The sequence below is a fragment of the Vicugna pacos genome, unplaced genomic scaffold (genome assembly GCF_048564905.1).
Source record: "Vicugna pacos unplaced genomic scaffold, VicPac4 scaffold_20, whole genome shotgun sequence".
NCBI classification, from domain to species: Eukaryota; Metazoa; Chordata; class Mammalia; order Artiodactyla; family Camelidae; genus Vicugna; species Vicugna pacos.
In genome coordinates, this window is record NW_027328741.1 from 63,229,705 (window position 1) to 63,246,662 (window position 16,958).

Here is a 16,958-nt window from a genome sequence, read left to right on the forward strand (position 1 = left end):
TTTTTATTGCTCCTTTCATCATTATAACATGTCCTTGTTTATCTTTCTCTATGGCCTTTCATGTAAAGTCTATTTTGTGTGAAGTCAATACTGCTAGTCCTGCTTTCTTGTCATGTCCATTTGCATGGAATATATTTTTCCATCTTCTGGCTTTCAATTGATGTGTGTTCCTCTTACTAAATTGGTTCTCTTGTATGCTTCATAATGTAGGGTCTTGTTATATTATCCCATCTGACAATATATATCTTTAGATCGAAGCAGTTACTCTATTAACAATTGTGATAATTATTGATAGACTGCTGTTTATTTCCATTTTGAGCTTCATTTCCCAGTTGATTTTGTATATCCTTTTTGTTCATTTCTTTTTCTTTTTGTGGCATGATAAGTTTTCATTTATAATCTTGGTTTCTTTTTGGATTTGTTACTTCATTGTAAGCTTTTGATATATGGTTACCCTGTTTTGTATGTATATTGACCCGTTACTATATATGTTTATTTGACTGATAAGAATACAAATTCTAACCCCTCCTACAGAGAATAGAAACAAGAAGAAAATACTATGTATTGTCCTGTTTCACTCTGTGAGAATTAAAAATTTTGACGTCCTGTTTTACAGCATCATGTATTCTATTGTATGTCATTGCAGCTATTGCCATTCTAATTATGCCTTTCTCCTTTCTATAGCCTCCTGCTTCTTTTCTTTAGAGTAGATCTTTCATTATTTCTTTTCCTGTTGCTAAATTCTTTTAGTATTTGCTTTTATGGAAGGTATTTATCTCACCTTCTATTCTAAAGGATAGCCTTGCTTGATAAATTATCTTAGATTACAGCTTTCTTTCATTCAGGACTTTGAATATGTCTTGACACTGCCTTCTGCCTTATATTTGTGTAGGAAACGTGTTTACAAATATAATGTATATAATTATATATATATATGTATATATGTAAAGAATACCTAGAAATGAAGCTAAAAAATAAGATGAAAACCTCTACATTAAAAAATAGAAAACATTGATGAATGAAATTAAATCTTATCCAAAGAAAGGAAATGATCTCTTATGTTAATGATGTGAAAGTATGTGGTTGAAAAAACATTCTACCCAAAGCAATCAACATTTACTGTGATTCATGTCAAAATACCCATGAGATTTTTCCATTAAATAGAACAAATATTTTCAAAATTTATATGTTGCCACAAAATCATGAGTTGCCAAAATAATCTTGAAAAATAGTATTAAATCTAATAGTGTAAAATACTCTGATGTTAAAGAGTCCTATAAAGCTTTTGTAATTTAAACAACATGATACTGAATCAAAAACAGAGAGCAATCAATAGGAGAGAATAGAGCAACCAGATATAATCTCTCACACCTATGATCAATTAACCCATGAAATAGGAACCAAGAGTATAAAATGAAGAAAAGACATTCTCCTCAGTAAGTAGTGCTGGGGAGATTGAACATGTGAAAAATAGATTAGAGTATTTCCTCACATTGTATACAATCCATGAGCACAGAATATCTTTCATTTACTTTGTTTACTTATATTTCTTGCATCTTTAATTTAGAGATCTATGTTTAGATCTTTTATTTCACTTATCAATTTTATTCCCATTTTATTCTTTTTAGAATAAGTGTACACATAATTGTTTTCCTAATTTGTTGTTAGTATATAAAAATGCAATAGATATTTGTATATTGATTTTGTATTCTGCAAGTTTACTAAGTTTGTTGACTGTTACAAACACTCACTGGAGAAGTCTATGGGGTTTTCCATCTATGTATAATTATGTCATCTGTAAAAATTTTACTGCTTGTTTACAAGTTGGATGCCTTTTATATTTTTTCTTCACTAGATTTTCTGGCTAAGACTTCCATAATTTAGGACTTGTGAGAATAAGCTATTTTTTCTTATTACTGGACCAGAGGAACACCTTCCTGTATGTTAACATTGAACTTGATATTAGTCCCGGGTTTTTCATAAATGGCATTTTTTATCTTTAGTTATATTCTATCCAGAGAGAATTTGTTAAGAATTTTTTGTATACAAAAGTTAAGATCAGTTCTGTCAATAATTTTCCTACATTTTTTGAGATTCTTTCTTTTGAATTCTCTGTTTTCTAAGGGATGGTATCACATTTATTGATTTGCATATGTTAAATAAATTTTGTGGATCAGGACTAAATCCAACTTAACTATAGTTTATAATACTTAAAATATGAAATGTATTCAGGTTGCTAATATTTATTTAGAATGGAATATACACATACTGAATGAGAAATTTACATTGTAGCTTGAATGTACATATATTTATTAAAAAAATTTTCACTCAATTTGAATTTGACTTATGTTTAATGGAATTTATTTCTAAATAATAAATATAAATTTTGCTAGAACTGGATTTACTACAGTTTACTGATACAGAACATAGCTATTATTTGCAATTAGTGCACAAAGCAGTTCCCTTAAAACACCGTATTATAATAACAATGCCAACTGTTTCAGGACTTGGGAACATATTGCTTCCTAAAATGCATTACCTGGTCTTATCCATCCCAACCCACATATAATGTTATTTCTTTGTTTTTTGATTGTTTTTTGGTTGCCACTTAATGAAGTTACTGCTTATAGAACCCAGGATATTTTGCATAACTGAATTTATTAACATCATTTTGGAACACTTAACAGAAGACACAAGAGTATGGATTATAAAGATGACAAGAAAATTTATTCCTTCTAGGGACTGAAAACCCTCTGAATGAAAGAATGTCAAAAATAAACATTTGTAAATGTACAATAAGATTTTCTCTTGTGTAATTTTAAAGTAGAAAATTAAATTACATTTGTTTTAATTATAGCACTGAATTACAAATTGAAACAAAAATTCCCCCCTTTGGGATTTCTTAAATTTGATTGACTATTTTAATCTAATTTTAATTCATAAATATTTACCATTTATTTACAAACATAACAAATAAACTGATATTTATTCTGCTGATGTTTTGAATATAGAGATACTTATTTTAAAGTACACTGAGAAATAAATACTTCCGTTTCCAAATTAAATTTTGTTTCACTTTAATTACAAATGATAATGAAATTGTTATACCTTTTCGGTAAAGGTTTTACTGAAATTTCACTTTAAATACCAAAACTTTAATATTATTTTATTTATTTTGTGCATATTTATACTCTGTTCACCAATCTGGTATAAATTTGTGTACAAAAGGAAGGAGATTGGTTTTATTTCAAAGAACCCAAAATTAAACTATTTCAAAAGATTTTGTGGGGAAAATATTTGCACATCACATTATAAAAATAAACATCCTGTATGTTTCATTTTAACTGGATGAATGAGAAGGAAACACTCGCTGAATGTTACACTTTGGTTGCTAGGAGACCTGTCATTTTGTGATGTCACAACCACTCAAGTTGAGAACCATTTTGATGGCCTAGCAGTTTAAATGTGCAGGCCTGCTAAAGCAGCATTTGAAGCTGCAGTGCTCAAAATCATTCAGATTAGAAAAGTAGCTATAGAAAAAGTTATTTGAGATGGAACATATTTCTTCAGAAATTCAAGATGTGTCTCGTAAAAATGGACAAACTGGTTCAGGAAACTCTGGTAGATCTCTATTGTGTGATCAAACATTCTCTGAGGACTTGGACTTGAGGTGTATGATTGAAGAAAATGCTTTTCAGACTTTGTCAGAAGAATCCTTGATAAAAAGACAATGTTACACACATTGTGTCTCGTAACCAGATGAAGATAATGATTTTCATTCTCTGACACTTCCAAGTAAACTCTGGAAAATGGCTGGGAGTGACCAATTTAAATCCATCTGTTGGGATGATAATGGAACTTCCATAGTGATTGACGAAGATGTCTTTAAGAAGGATGTTTTGGAAAGAAAGACCCCTTTCAGAATATTTGAAACTGGAAGTATGAAATATTTAGTTAGACAGCTTATCTTTTATGGGTTTAGTTAAGTACGGCAGAATTTTCAAAGATCTGCTTGTCTAGCTGACTTTCTGGCAGAAGAAATAGAAGTCTCTGTTTTAAGCAAGATATTCAGAAATTTTAGTTACGTCTTGATTACTGATGTATAAAATTTTATTTTGTACATCACTCTGTGGTAATATAAATATGAAGGTAGGTTTTGAAAATTGTATAAAACTACAAAGGCTAAAATTCTTTATTTTTCTAAAAATGAGAACAGTGCCTTAAGTATTCAAGATTTTGAGAAACTTTGCTAGCAACTGTAAATCTTAGCAGAAAGCTAAATAAAGGTATTAAAGCTGCTTTTCAAAATTGGCATTCACCGTTACTGCAAATGCTAACTTCTTAAATTTGATGACTATACTATTTAAATGTGTATTTTCCAAATAAGGAACTTCAAAATATCGTTATCAGTTTTCATATTTTGATGATATTATCTTTGCATAGTAAAAGTGAAATCTGAGGTTTTATAGGTTATTCTTATTATAGTCTTGTGTTTTGGTTTAAAATATTACTAAAATCTTTCTCCTTTGGTTGTAGTTTCAGTTCTATCATAATCCAAATATTAAATGAGGCTTTCCCCTGCTTTTAGAGAGAATAAAATGAAGAATTGGGATTAAAAATTCCTCTCTGGTATCTTCATTGGCTCAAAATGTCAACAAGAAGCACTTTAAAAGAGGAGGTAATGTTTGTAAACATAATTCTGATTTTATGGCTGACACTAGTTGAGAAAGTGCATTTTTACCTTCTCCGAATTTAAACATGCCTCTAATAAGAAAGCCCTCTACTAGCCACATAATTGGTGATACAATTACCCCGATCAGAAGTGATTTTTCTCCTCCAACATCAATGTCATTTAGACCACCAGAACAAATTGCAGTGGAACAACGTGCTATTTTAAATGAGTTGACCACAGTCCACGGGCACTCTCAAAGCAGCTACACTGAAGCAAATGGCTGTGTTTTGAACTTCATTACAACTACAACTTCTACTTCTCAGTAGAGCATCTTGTCTCCCATACAGAGCAATTAATTTGGACTGATGGTGAAGCCTTCTACTTTTCAAAATAGATATCACAACATATCTGCCAATAAATGTCATTTTTCTAAACTTCAACCAGGAAGCAACCCACGGTTTCCAATGACAGTGATAGCTGATACATCAGCTACCTCCCTTTCAAGGCCAACTCATCAGCCATCTTCAGTTTATGGATGTCATCCTAATTAAAACTGATCTACCAGAGGACAACCAGATTATGCAGGATTACAAAGATTAAATTTGATGTTGGTAAATGTCGACAAATTTCTGCAATTTTCTTATTTGAACAATAAACTTAGATGTGTAACTTTAATATCCTTATTTTTTTTAAAATAGTGTAAAAAGTTAAACGTGAGACTAAGTTACCATTTAAAGAATAAAAGAGGTATTTGATTGATATGATCATTTAATGCAACATATGGGTATAAATTTAAATAATTTCTAAGGAAGAAGAAAAAAATTGAAGTATTTGTAAAAAACTAAAACATGGAGATAGGGTAAATAACTAAGTGGTTTCTGGTTCATCCTGGAAAGTATGAAAAGAGTTAAGTTAGGATACATTAGAACAGGAGATAATGCAGGAACTGGCCCAGGGATCATGGTCTCTATTATGTCATGCCTGGTATCATAAAAGTCACATGATATAGACTCAGATGGCACATTAAGCATGTGATAGAATTTAAAAGCAATTTTATCTATGGTCGTCTCTGTGCTGTTTTCAAAGCATTCCAATTTGTGATTTCTTTTCCTCCCCTCAAGAATCTACACTATATTTTCAAGTGAATATTTTAAGTTACTTTTATGATCCAGACAAAGACAAGCTTACATCCTAAAGGTGGCACTAAATGCCTTTCCAACTCTAAGCCCACAAACTCAACATAGTTTAGTCATTTCATTATAGATCTGACATCTTGCTAATTTGGCATATCTTTATGTTTCACTGTTTCTGGAAATACATCCAGGCAAATGTTTATGGACCATATTAAATAAAACCTCACAACTTTGGCTCCAGCTCTTCCTTCGACTTAGGATGTCCTCATTTTACCTATATTTTCGTAGTCTCAGCAGAGAAATCACCTCCTCAAGATATTTTCTGTCTATCCCCCTTTCCTTGTCTAAATTGGATACCAGCACAGTAAGCACAGAACATGCCACAGGATGCATTTTAGTATTTAGTGAAAGAAAAATACATGTTGACTTTAAGCAAAGTCTACTTTCCTGAAACAACAAAACTATCATAGTTTTAAAACTGTTTCGTTATGTTCTTTACTCTTCACCACAAACTAGCTCTTTTCATAGCCCAAGGACTAGTCACTCAAAACTGTAATTGGAGGTATGTACAGTAGACAAAGTATTATTTTCTTCTTAATTCATACCTCCAGAGGCCTAAGGCATTTCATTCTCATTTGCTGGATATTTTCCTGTCTCTTCATCACCCACCCATCCCAAAAGAGCTGATTCTTTTCCGCATACCAATAAGTATACTGATTTCTAATTAATTGACTTCCTAGAATCAGAGTTTATCCAGAAGAGACAGTGCCAATGCAAACATTTAATGTACGTTTATACACCCCACATAACTTGTGCCATTCTAACCTTCACACAGGAAGTATTTATGAGGTACTAGACCCTTGGTTGGGGTGGGTGAATTCAGAAACTAAATTGCAATCTAAACTGTGTGAACTAAAAAGAGGTGAGGGTGGTAGAATTAAATATTTGTCCAACTGCAAGAATATCAAATTTCTGCAGATACTAGGAAATATAAAATATTCATGGAATACTTTGACTATTTCCCATTAATTTAAAATTAGAGGTGAAACATTTTCAGAATGTGAAATGAGCTGAATTTCTGGGATAAGTGTAGGCTTGGTCAGGGAGCCTAAGGCTTCTGCTCACAATCATGCAGCCAGTGTCAGTGGATAAGACTGAAATGGCAACATTGTGTCCTGAAAATGTGTCACCTGTTGTGAAGAAAGACTTCGATAATCTGGAAAATGGGTTAATGGATCAGGGTAAGCTCTAGAAACATCCCACCAATATGACCTTTACCAAGAGAAGAAAAGAGCCCACTTTCAGCAGGAGACCTGTGTCTGGACAGCAGTGGGTGTTCCTATAACACAAATATCAAGCTTTTAAATTTGTCAGCTCAACTCTGATGGTGGCTATGTTTTCGCTTATATTAGCAGTCTCGGGTTCAGATGGGCTGGTTCAGCAGCTAATTACCAGCTCTCTTATCAGACAGTGGGTCTTACCGTGATCATCATAACAAGGTTCTACACTGATAAGTCAAAAGCTACTGCTTACTTTCAGAATAAGAAATCTTAAAGAAAAATATTGTTTGTATGTCCATCTATAGTTTTCTACCTGGGAAAAGTAGGCTATTTGCAAAAGTACAAAAGTTGGCTGGTGTTTTGAAAACTATTCTCTGAGCTCTGCCCACTGAATTCTTCCCATTAAATACTACAGATTTGTCTACCACTGTGTGTGTATGTGAAGATGGATTTTTAAGCAGTAACTAAGATTGTCTTAGTTGAGTCATCAGTGGATTATTCCTCTGCATGTTTCAGAATTTCTGTGAATTAAGAGTTTCATTGAGCCACCAGATTTTCTTCCAATCAGGGAGAGGTAGATTATATTTCTCCCAGTATACTAATTGTTACCTGTTCATTGAATCCCGAGCTGATGCTAGGGCCAAGCCACTGAACCCTTGAATTGGACTGAGTCATATACATTCTCCAATCCCCAGAGCCCAACACAAGACTGTGTCTCCTTTTTAATTTAAGCTTATGTCCAAGTTTATTTTTCTTTTAATTCTCATTGTTGACACAACTTATTTTGTATTTGAACACCCAATGACTAATTTATAGGGACTGAACAGCTGATGTGTTCCCGTTCATCTACAAATAGCAATAACCTTTCTTTCATTAGATTACCTGAAATACAGTGAGCATAGTCATCATTTTGAAAGCAGTCCTCAGTCCTAATAATGCAGAATCTTTACATTTCTTTGCCAGCACTTGAGCGAGGATGTTTCTTATGGATCTCAAGTATTATTTTCACATCCCCTTATGCATCCTTGAGAAAATACCATATTGTTATCCAAAATAATGTTTTTGTCAGTATTGCATTCCCATTGCAAAACAGTTAAGAATTGTAGGAGTTCTGAGATTTTACCATGCTGAGATTTTTAGCAACCTAGTATGTTCCTTTCTTACTGATGCTGTTGGGGAGATGAGACCTTTGGTCAGAGACAGTGAACTTGACCATTCACAGCAAAAGCAGCCATGGTTAACATTTGTATCCATTCACTAATCTCAGATGAATACACAGAGTGAAATTTTGACGCCTACAGAATCAGTGGGCTGTTATCATGAAGAAAGTTTAAAGCATGATAAAACCCTAATTATATTAGTATCTTTATGTATAATTTATTAGAATCACTTATTTATTAGTATCTTTCTCTAAGATAAGTCTACCATGACTCAAGGTTGCTTGCTGCAAAAACAATCATGAGAAATGACTTGGGAAACAATGATCATTGTCTTTCCATTTTTCCTTCTGCTTTTATTGAGATATAATTGACATAAAACATTGTGTAAGTTTAGATGCACAGGGTAGATATTTGAGTTACATTATCATGAAGTAAATATTATAGCAACTTTAGGGAGAATTCATTATATCATTTAGATACAATATTAAAGAAATACAATTACTCTTTTTGTTGTGATGAGAAAACTTATGGTCTACTCTCTTAACAACATTCATATATAACATAAAGCATTATTAATTGTATTTATCATGTTAAAACGTAGCATCCCTTGAACACGTTTATTTTATGGCTGGAGGTTTGTATCTTCAGAGTGCATTAATCTAAATCTCCTTTTCCAACCCCTTCCTCTGTTAACTACAAATCTGTTTTTTTCTATAAGTATGTCTGTTTGTTTTTGAAGTGTAGTTTAATGTATAACACTGTGTTCATTTCTCTTACATAACATAATGTTTGCAAATTTTAATACAATTCAAATTGATCACAAGAATAAAACTAGTTATGATTTGTTGCTATTTAAAGATATTTCATAGTTATTGACTATTCCCCATACAGTACATTTCTGGTCCCTGACTCAATTAATTTGCAAGTGGAAAATTTTCTCTCTTAATTTTCCTCACTATTTCTTTTTCTTCACCACATTTCCCTCCTTCTTGTAAACAACCTGTTTCTTACTATATCTCTAACTCCTTTTCTGTTTTGTTATGTTAATCTGTTTTAAATTTTAATATGAGTAAAATAATTTAGCATTTGTCATTATCTGTCTGAATTATTTCACTTAGCGTATTATCCTCTTGGTCTACCCATTTGTTGCAAAAGACAAGAACTTATACTTTTTAGAGCTGAGTAATAACCCATTGAAATTTTATGTGTGTGTGTGCATATATATATATATACTGTACATATATATATTTAGTGTATGTGCATATATATATAAATATAGATAAATCTTTAGTTGATAGATGGTTAGATATATATATTATAAACAGACATTTTCTTTATCCATCATTTATTGATGAGCAATTAGTTTACTTCTATATCCTGGCTATTGTAAATAATGCTGCAGTGAATAAAGGGTTGAATTTATCTTTTCTGTATAGTGTTTTTATTCTCTTGGAATAAGTATCCTGATATGGAAATGTTGGATCATATTTCATTTTTTTTGATAAAACTCCAGAGTGTTTTCCACAGTGGCAGTAAAAATTTACATTCACTCAAGCATTGCATCAGGGTCCTTTTCCTTACATCCTCACCAATATTTATATTTTTTATCATTTTGATCACTGTCATTCTGACAGGAGTGACATAATTTCTCATTGTGTTATGGACTTGCATTTTTCTGATGGTTAGTGATGTTGACCATTTCATGTGCCTGTTAATTACCTTTCCCCCACTATATATTCATTTTTTTTGTAATGGGCTAAATGACCATTACTGTCTGATTTCATTTATAGGCATTCTGTTGTGTTCCATTATTCTCTTTGTTCTGTGCCCCTACCATATTCATTATTGTATCTTTGTATTAAGGTTTAAAATCACGGACAGTGATACTTCCTCTTTGTTCTTTGTAAAATTTGTTTGTGTTTTTAGTTTGCTTTCTTTTCATTTCTTTTCTTTTTAGTGATTTCAACTCTTATGTGTTTACATGTAAATTTAAGAATTATTTTTTTGTAAGTGTCTGAAAATGCACTTTGTATTTGGATAGGCACTGAAATTAATTTGTGTATTTTCTTCGCTAGTACTGTCATTTAAACAATATATTTTTCCTAATGTATGAACACAGTATATCCTTTCATCTGTCTGCATTAGCTTCAATTTCTTTTATAAATTTTTTATAGTTTTCTGGGTACAGGTATTTTACCTCCTTGGTTGGATACATTTCTTGACTTTTTTTTGTAATGCAACTGTAAATGAGACAGTTCCCTCACTTCCTCTATCTGTTAGCTTGTTGTTAGTGTGTATAAATGCAAGATTTCTGTATGTTAATTAACATTCTGAAATTTTACCAAATGCATTGATAAGCCCTAGTAGTTTTGTGGCGTCTTATTTAGGATTTCTTTTTAAAGTATTTCATCTGCAAACAGATACTTTTACTCCTTTTCTGAAATAGCTATATTTTATTAACTTTTACTTTGGATAGCTATGGATAGAATTTCCAATATTATACTGAATAACAGTGGTAAAAATGAGCATTCTTGTCTTCTTCCTGCTCTTACAGGAGATGCTTTCAGATTTTAATCAGTGAGTGTCATGTTAGCTGAGTTCTTGTCATATAAGACCTTAACTGTGTTGAGGTATGTTTCTTCATGCCCACTTTGAGGAGAAATATAATCATAAATAGATACTGAATTTGTAAAACATTTTATGACACTTTTGAGGAGACCATATAATTTGTATATTTCAGTTTGTTAGTTTGGTGTATCATATTGATTAATTTGTGGGTAATGAATCACTTTTGCATCCCTGGAATAAAAGGGACTTAATCATACTGTATAATACTTTTAATGTGTTGTTTGATTTGTTAACAATTTAGTGATGATTTTTTCATGTATGCTTATCAGTAGTATTTAACCTGTAATTTAATGAGATATTTGTTCCTGCCTTAGTAGTAGTGTGATACAGAAATGTGGAAGCCTCCCTTCCTCTGCAAATTTTTGGAATTCTCTAAGAAGTATAGGTGATAGCTCTTCTCTAAATTTTTGGCAGAAGTCACCTGTGAAGATGTCTAGGCCTGTAATTTTGTTTCCTGGGAGATTTTGTTAATTACTAATTCAATTTCATTAGTGCTAATCTGTTAATATTTTCTATTTCTCATTCCATCCTGGAGAATACGTCTTTCAAAAAATTGTCCGTTTCTTCTAGGTTTTCCATTTTAATTGGCATATAATTTGTTGTATCATCTTATGATGCTTTGTGTTACTTTGATATAAGCTGTAACTTCTCATCCATTTTTGAGCTTTTTAATCTGTACTCTCTTTTTTGCATGTTAGTCTCATTAAAGCTTATCAGTTATATTTATATTTCAAAAGCAATTATGTAGTTTGATTAGATGTTTCTATTTTTAATATTTTTTAATATATATTCTGACCTTTCAGCTGTCTTTCCATCAACTAACAAGTTTGTTTATTATTTTTCTACATCTTTTCTTTGTAAGATTATGTTATAAGAGAGAGAGATGTTTCTTATTTGTATAAGTGGGATTATTTTGCTATAAGCATCCCTATTAATACTTCTTTTGCTATACCCCATGGAATTTGTTTTTGTTGTCATATTTCTTTACAGATATTTCCTTTGATTCTTACAGCAATCCATTTTTGTTTAATATTCTATGATTTATCCACCACACTTTACAATTTTTCTCAGGTTTTTCCTTTCATTAAATTTCTTTTCTCACAGAATCCATATGTTTCTTCACAAAACACAGAGAAAAATAATAAAATTTATATAAAGTTGTGAAAGATCCAAATTTTCTAATATTATCTTTGAAAAATGAACAAACCTGTGGGTATTATCCTCCCTGACTTAAGAATATACTTCAAAGTTACACTAATCAAAACATCAAAATATATCACTTAAAGAGTCACATAGATTAATGGAACAAAATAAAGAGTCCTAAAATAAACCCACACTCATATGGTCAGTTAGTCTACAATGAAGGAGGCAAGAGTATACAATGGAAAAAGGGAAGTCTCTTCAACAAGTAGTCCTGGGAACACTGGAGAGTACATGTAAAAGGAAGATGTAAGAGCACTTCCTTCCATATTATACAAAATAAGATAAAAATGGATTAATTTCCTAAATGTAAAACCTGAAACTACAAAATTTCTGACCAAGAACAGGAGCAGAACTTCCTTTGAGGTAAATCATAGCAATATTTACTTTTGATCTATCTCCTAAGTAAAAAAAAAAAGGAAAACTAACAATAACTGTTTTTAATTTTACTGAGGAAATAATAGATTTACTTTGTGATAAAGGGATTCTACTTGTGTAAGTGTGAAGTGCAAAACATCTTGCATAGCAAAGGAAACGTTCAGCAAGATGTATGACAACACACAGAATAGAAGAAAGAGTTTCAGACAATGAAACCAACAAAGTATTAATATCCATAGTATATATATAGCATATTAGAATCAAGAGTTAAAAAACAAAGACCCCAACTTAAAAAGAGTTCAAAGATCTTCATCGAAACTTTTCAAAAACAGACATGTAGATGATTTCATGCACATAAAAAGAAATATAGCTTTGCTATTATTAGGAAATCCTAAATCAAAACCAGAATGAAATATAATCTCACAGCAACCAAAATGGCTATTAACAAATAGTCTACATAAGACAAACATTAATAAGAATTTCGATAAAAGGGAACCCAGGTACACTGTTGGTGGAAAAATAAATTTATGCATCCACTATTATAAAAGTGTGGACACTGCTCAGAAAACTAGAAATAGAACCACTATATTTTGCAGCAATTCCAGTTTTTGGTATAAATCTCAAAAAAAATGGAAACATTAACTTTAAAGGATATACTAGCCCCAATGTTCTTAACATCATCATTTATAATAGTCAAGGGTAGAAGCACAACTCAACTGCCCAACAGAAGATGATCGGATGAAGCAGATTTGAGATATAGATAAAGTAATAAATACTTAGTCATTGTCATATTAAAAAGTAAATTTCTGCCATTTGGAACAATGTGTCTGGACCCAGAGAGTGTTGCACATAGGAAAATATGTCATACACAGAAAAACACTCTATGTTACCACTTTCCTTAGGAAACTAAAGATATAAGGGAAACAATCTTAAAAAAAACAGGAACAGAATCACATATATATGTGTACTGTACCAAGTAGTGGTTTCCTGTTCAGACAGGGAAGAAGGATGGAGAAGACAGATATGTGTAAGCTATTAGTAATAAATTAGAGAACCAACAGGGCTATATTTACAACACAAAGAAATATTTTAATAATTTAATTGATTTTTAAGAGATTACAGGGATATTTTATAGTAAAATGTGCATGAAGGTGGGAAAAACATTGAAGAAAAGAACCCAGGGTAATCTAAATATCTTGTAGTACTATGACATTAGGGGAGGTGATTTGTTCACTTTTTTTAGTGTTCTTATAATGTTCTTAGTAGAATTTAAGCTTTTAATTGAAAAAGTATATACTTTAAAAATTGACATAAGTTTAATCTATTTTTGTCTCTACCCTTATATCTACAGTCAGTAAACCTTTCACATCTCAACAAAAAGAAATACAACACAAAACAAAACTCCAGAACACATGTGAACATGTGAATTTGGTGGAGTAAAACACACAAAGGAGGCTGAAGTGAGGGAAGAGCAGATTTGGTGTCTGCAACAAGGCCCCTTGACTAGGATATCTGAGTCCACAAGTTCAGAGAACCCAGCAGAAACACGGTCTCAGTGGTTCACACAGCTTCGGCCCCCAACTGCACTATTACTCATGGTCACATGTAACTAGGAGGGAGACAAAATGGACACAGAAATTCCAACCTTCAGACACTCAGACATTCATGACTCTGTAACTTCTCCCCATTCACAGTGGTGGAGACAAGGTACCTTGCAACACTGGACATAGCAAAGGCACTTGCCTGATTCCAAATACCCACCAGTCTTTACAACTTTCCTCAATGTGTACACTGAGTCTCAAGAGATATCAGATAAAAGGAAAAGATCGCCTTCCCAGTGACAAAAGTGACATTAACTACCAGAGAAGTCTAAGAAGTGACAATGAAAACACATCTTTTATCCAGACAGTAGTGACTGGAAAGTGCCATTTTGAAATATTATCAGAGGTAGCTCAGGTAAGTAAAACCAAAAATTGTGCAATATTGCCAACTACCAGAATACAAAACAAGGACTCCAACTCCCAATCTGTTATTTAGTGTCATCAGAGCAATAATTTATCAAGATCACGACCAATCTCAGTAACATTATAGGGCATGAACACACACAGATACACAGACACAGACACCGACAGACACAGACACACACATGCACACGCACCTGTGCGTGCACACACACACACACACACAATGTCAACCATGCAGCAAACAAACTTAAGTCATGGTATATTGCCATATAACTAATAGAGAATCCAAATAGGTGTCATTCAGAAACTCAATACAAAAAACAATACTAAGAATGTAGTTTAGTGAGCTCAGGAATAAATGAAATGATGATAAGGAATACATTACCAAAGAGACTGAAACTATAAAATAACCAAACATTGTTTGAGGACCAGGAGAACTTAATAAATGAGATGAAGAATGCAACAGAAAGCATTGGAAGTAGACTGTCTCTGCGGAAGAGAGATTAGCAAACTCACCAATACAAAATTAGAAATGATAAGAGAGGGCAGAGATACAAGATATTAAAAAGTGAGGAAATTCTACAGTAACCATCAGACTTCTTCTGGAAGTGCACATTAGAGTGGAATCCTGGAGGGAGAAGAATATTAGAAGGAAGCTGATGGTTTATTTAAAGAAGTAATAGTTGATAAATTCCTGAAACTGTGTAAGGAACTGATATACATGTCCGTGAGCCAATAAAACACCAATAACTTTAAGACAAAGGGACCTCTTTCAAGATAAGTCATATGCAAATTGGCAAGTCAATGACAGAGAAAAAATTTTAAAGGCAGCCAAAAAAATTATGATAATCTACAAAGGAACCCCCATTAGGCTCTCAGAAGATTTCTGATTGGAAAACATAGGGCAAGGGTAAATAAAATTACATTTTCAAACTTCTGAAATAAGAAATAACTCACCCAGTAATACTTACACAGTTATCACTTAGATATAAAGTGAAAACAAAGACATTACCAGACAAAGAAATCTTGAATATGATGAAAAAAACAAAACCGAGACACCTAATAAGAGATGAAGATAAGAAATCTTCTAAGAAATATAAAATGGCAAATATATGCAAAATATTGATCAAAATGCTAAGGGGATACCAGGAGAAATTTGCAACTGTTTCTTTGGGTATGTTTTTAAATGCTACTATACTACATGGATTAAAGAGAGAAAAATAGGAAATCAGGGGCAATAAATATAGATACTTCAAACTGGTAACATGATTACAAAAGTAAAAGAAATAATTTGAGTCAGTAATCATAAAAGGAAAAGAGTAAAAATAAATCAATATTAAAGGAAGCTGCTATCAGCTAAAAAATGACTAAATAATACATGAGGTGTTTTATTTTTAATTGAAGTACAGTAAATGTACTATATTGTGTAGTTTCAGATGTACAGCATAGGTATTCTAACCACTTTGGTGATTATATTTCATTATGAATTATTGAAATGAATTTAACATACAATTATTTTAAGCTATTGTGTATAATTCCATGATCTATACAGATTATCCTTTTTGCTTCTCTCCTTTATGTATACTACTTCTATCTGTCAATGTTCTACCATTAAATTCTCTTTCCTTTCCCTTTGGTAAACATAAGCTTTTTCCCATATATTTAAGTCTATTTAAGTCTTGTCTATCTAATCTCTTAACCACCCTATCATGTCTCTATCTATCTATCTATCTATCTTTCTATCTATCTATCTAACTTTCCATTTATCTCTCATCTATCTATCTATCTATCATCTATTTATCTAGCTTTCTAACATGTATTATCCTTCTAACTATCTGTTTATCTGTCATCTATCAACAGATAGCTATAGATAGATGTACACAGATATTTGTTATTCTTTGTATTCCACATATAAATTGAACTATATTCTTTTGTCTTTGTCTAAGTTACTTCACTAAGTACAATATTTTGTAGGTCCATTCATGATGCTGAAATAGCAATGTGTTAAACTTTTTCATGTCTGAGTAATATTCCATTTCATATTTATAGAAACATCATATCTTCTTAAGTCCATAGTCTACTGTGGACACTAGGATTGCTTCCCTGTCTTGCATATTATAAACAGTGCTGTTTTGAACATTGGTTCTTCTCAATTTAGGTTTTCTTCACCAGATTTTTTCTAGGAGATGTATTACTGTGTCATGTGGTAGTTAACTTTTTAGTTTTTAAACAAATCTGAATACTGTTTTCCATACAAGTTACAAAAATATACATTCCTACCAAGAGTATACAAAAGATTGGTTACCTCCACATCGTCTCCAACACTTTCTATTAGTAGAATTTTTCATAATAGCCATTTGACCAGTTTTAAGTGATATCTCATTGTGGTTTTTATTTGCAATTACCTAATAATTAGAAATGTTGAGCAATTTTATCACTTGCCTGTTACTCATCTGTATGTTTTCTTGGGAAAAATATTAACTCAGGTTCTCTGCTCTTGTTTTTGATTGGATGTTTGTTTTTCACCTTGAGTTGTGTAAACT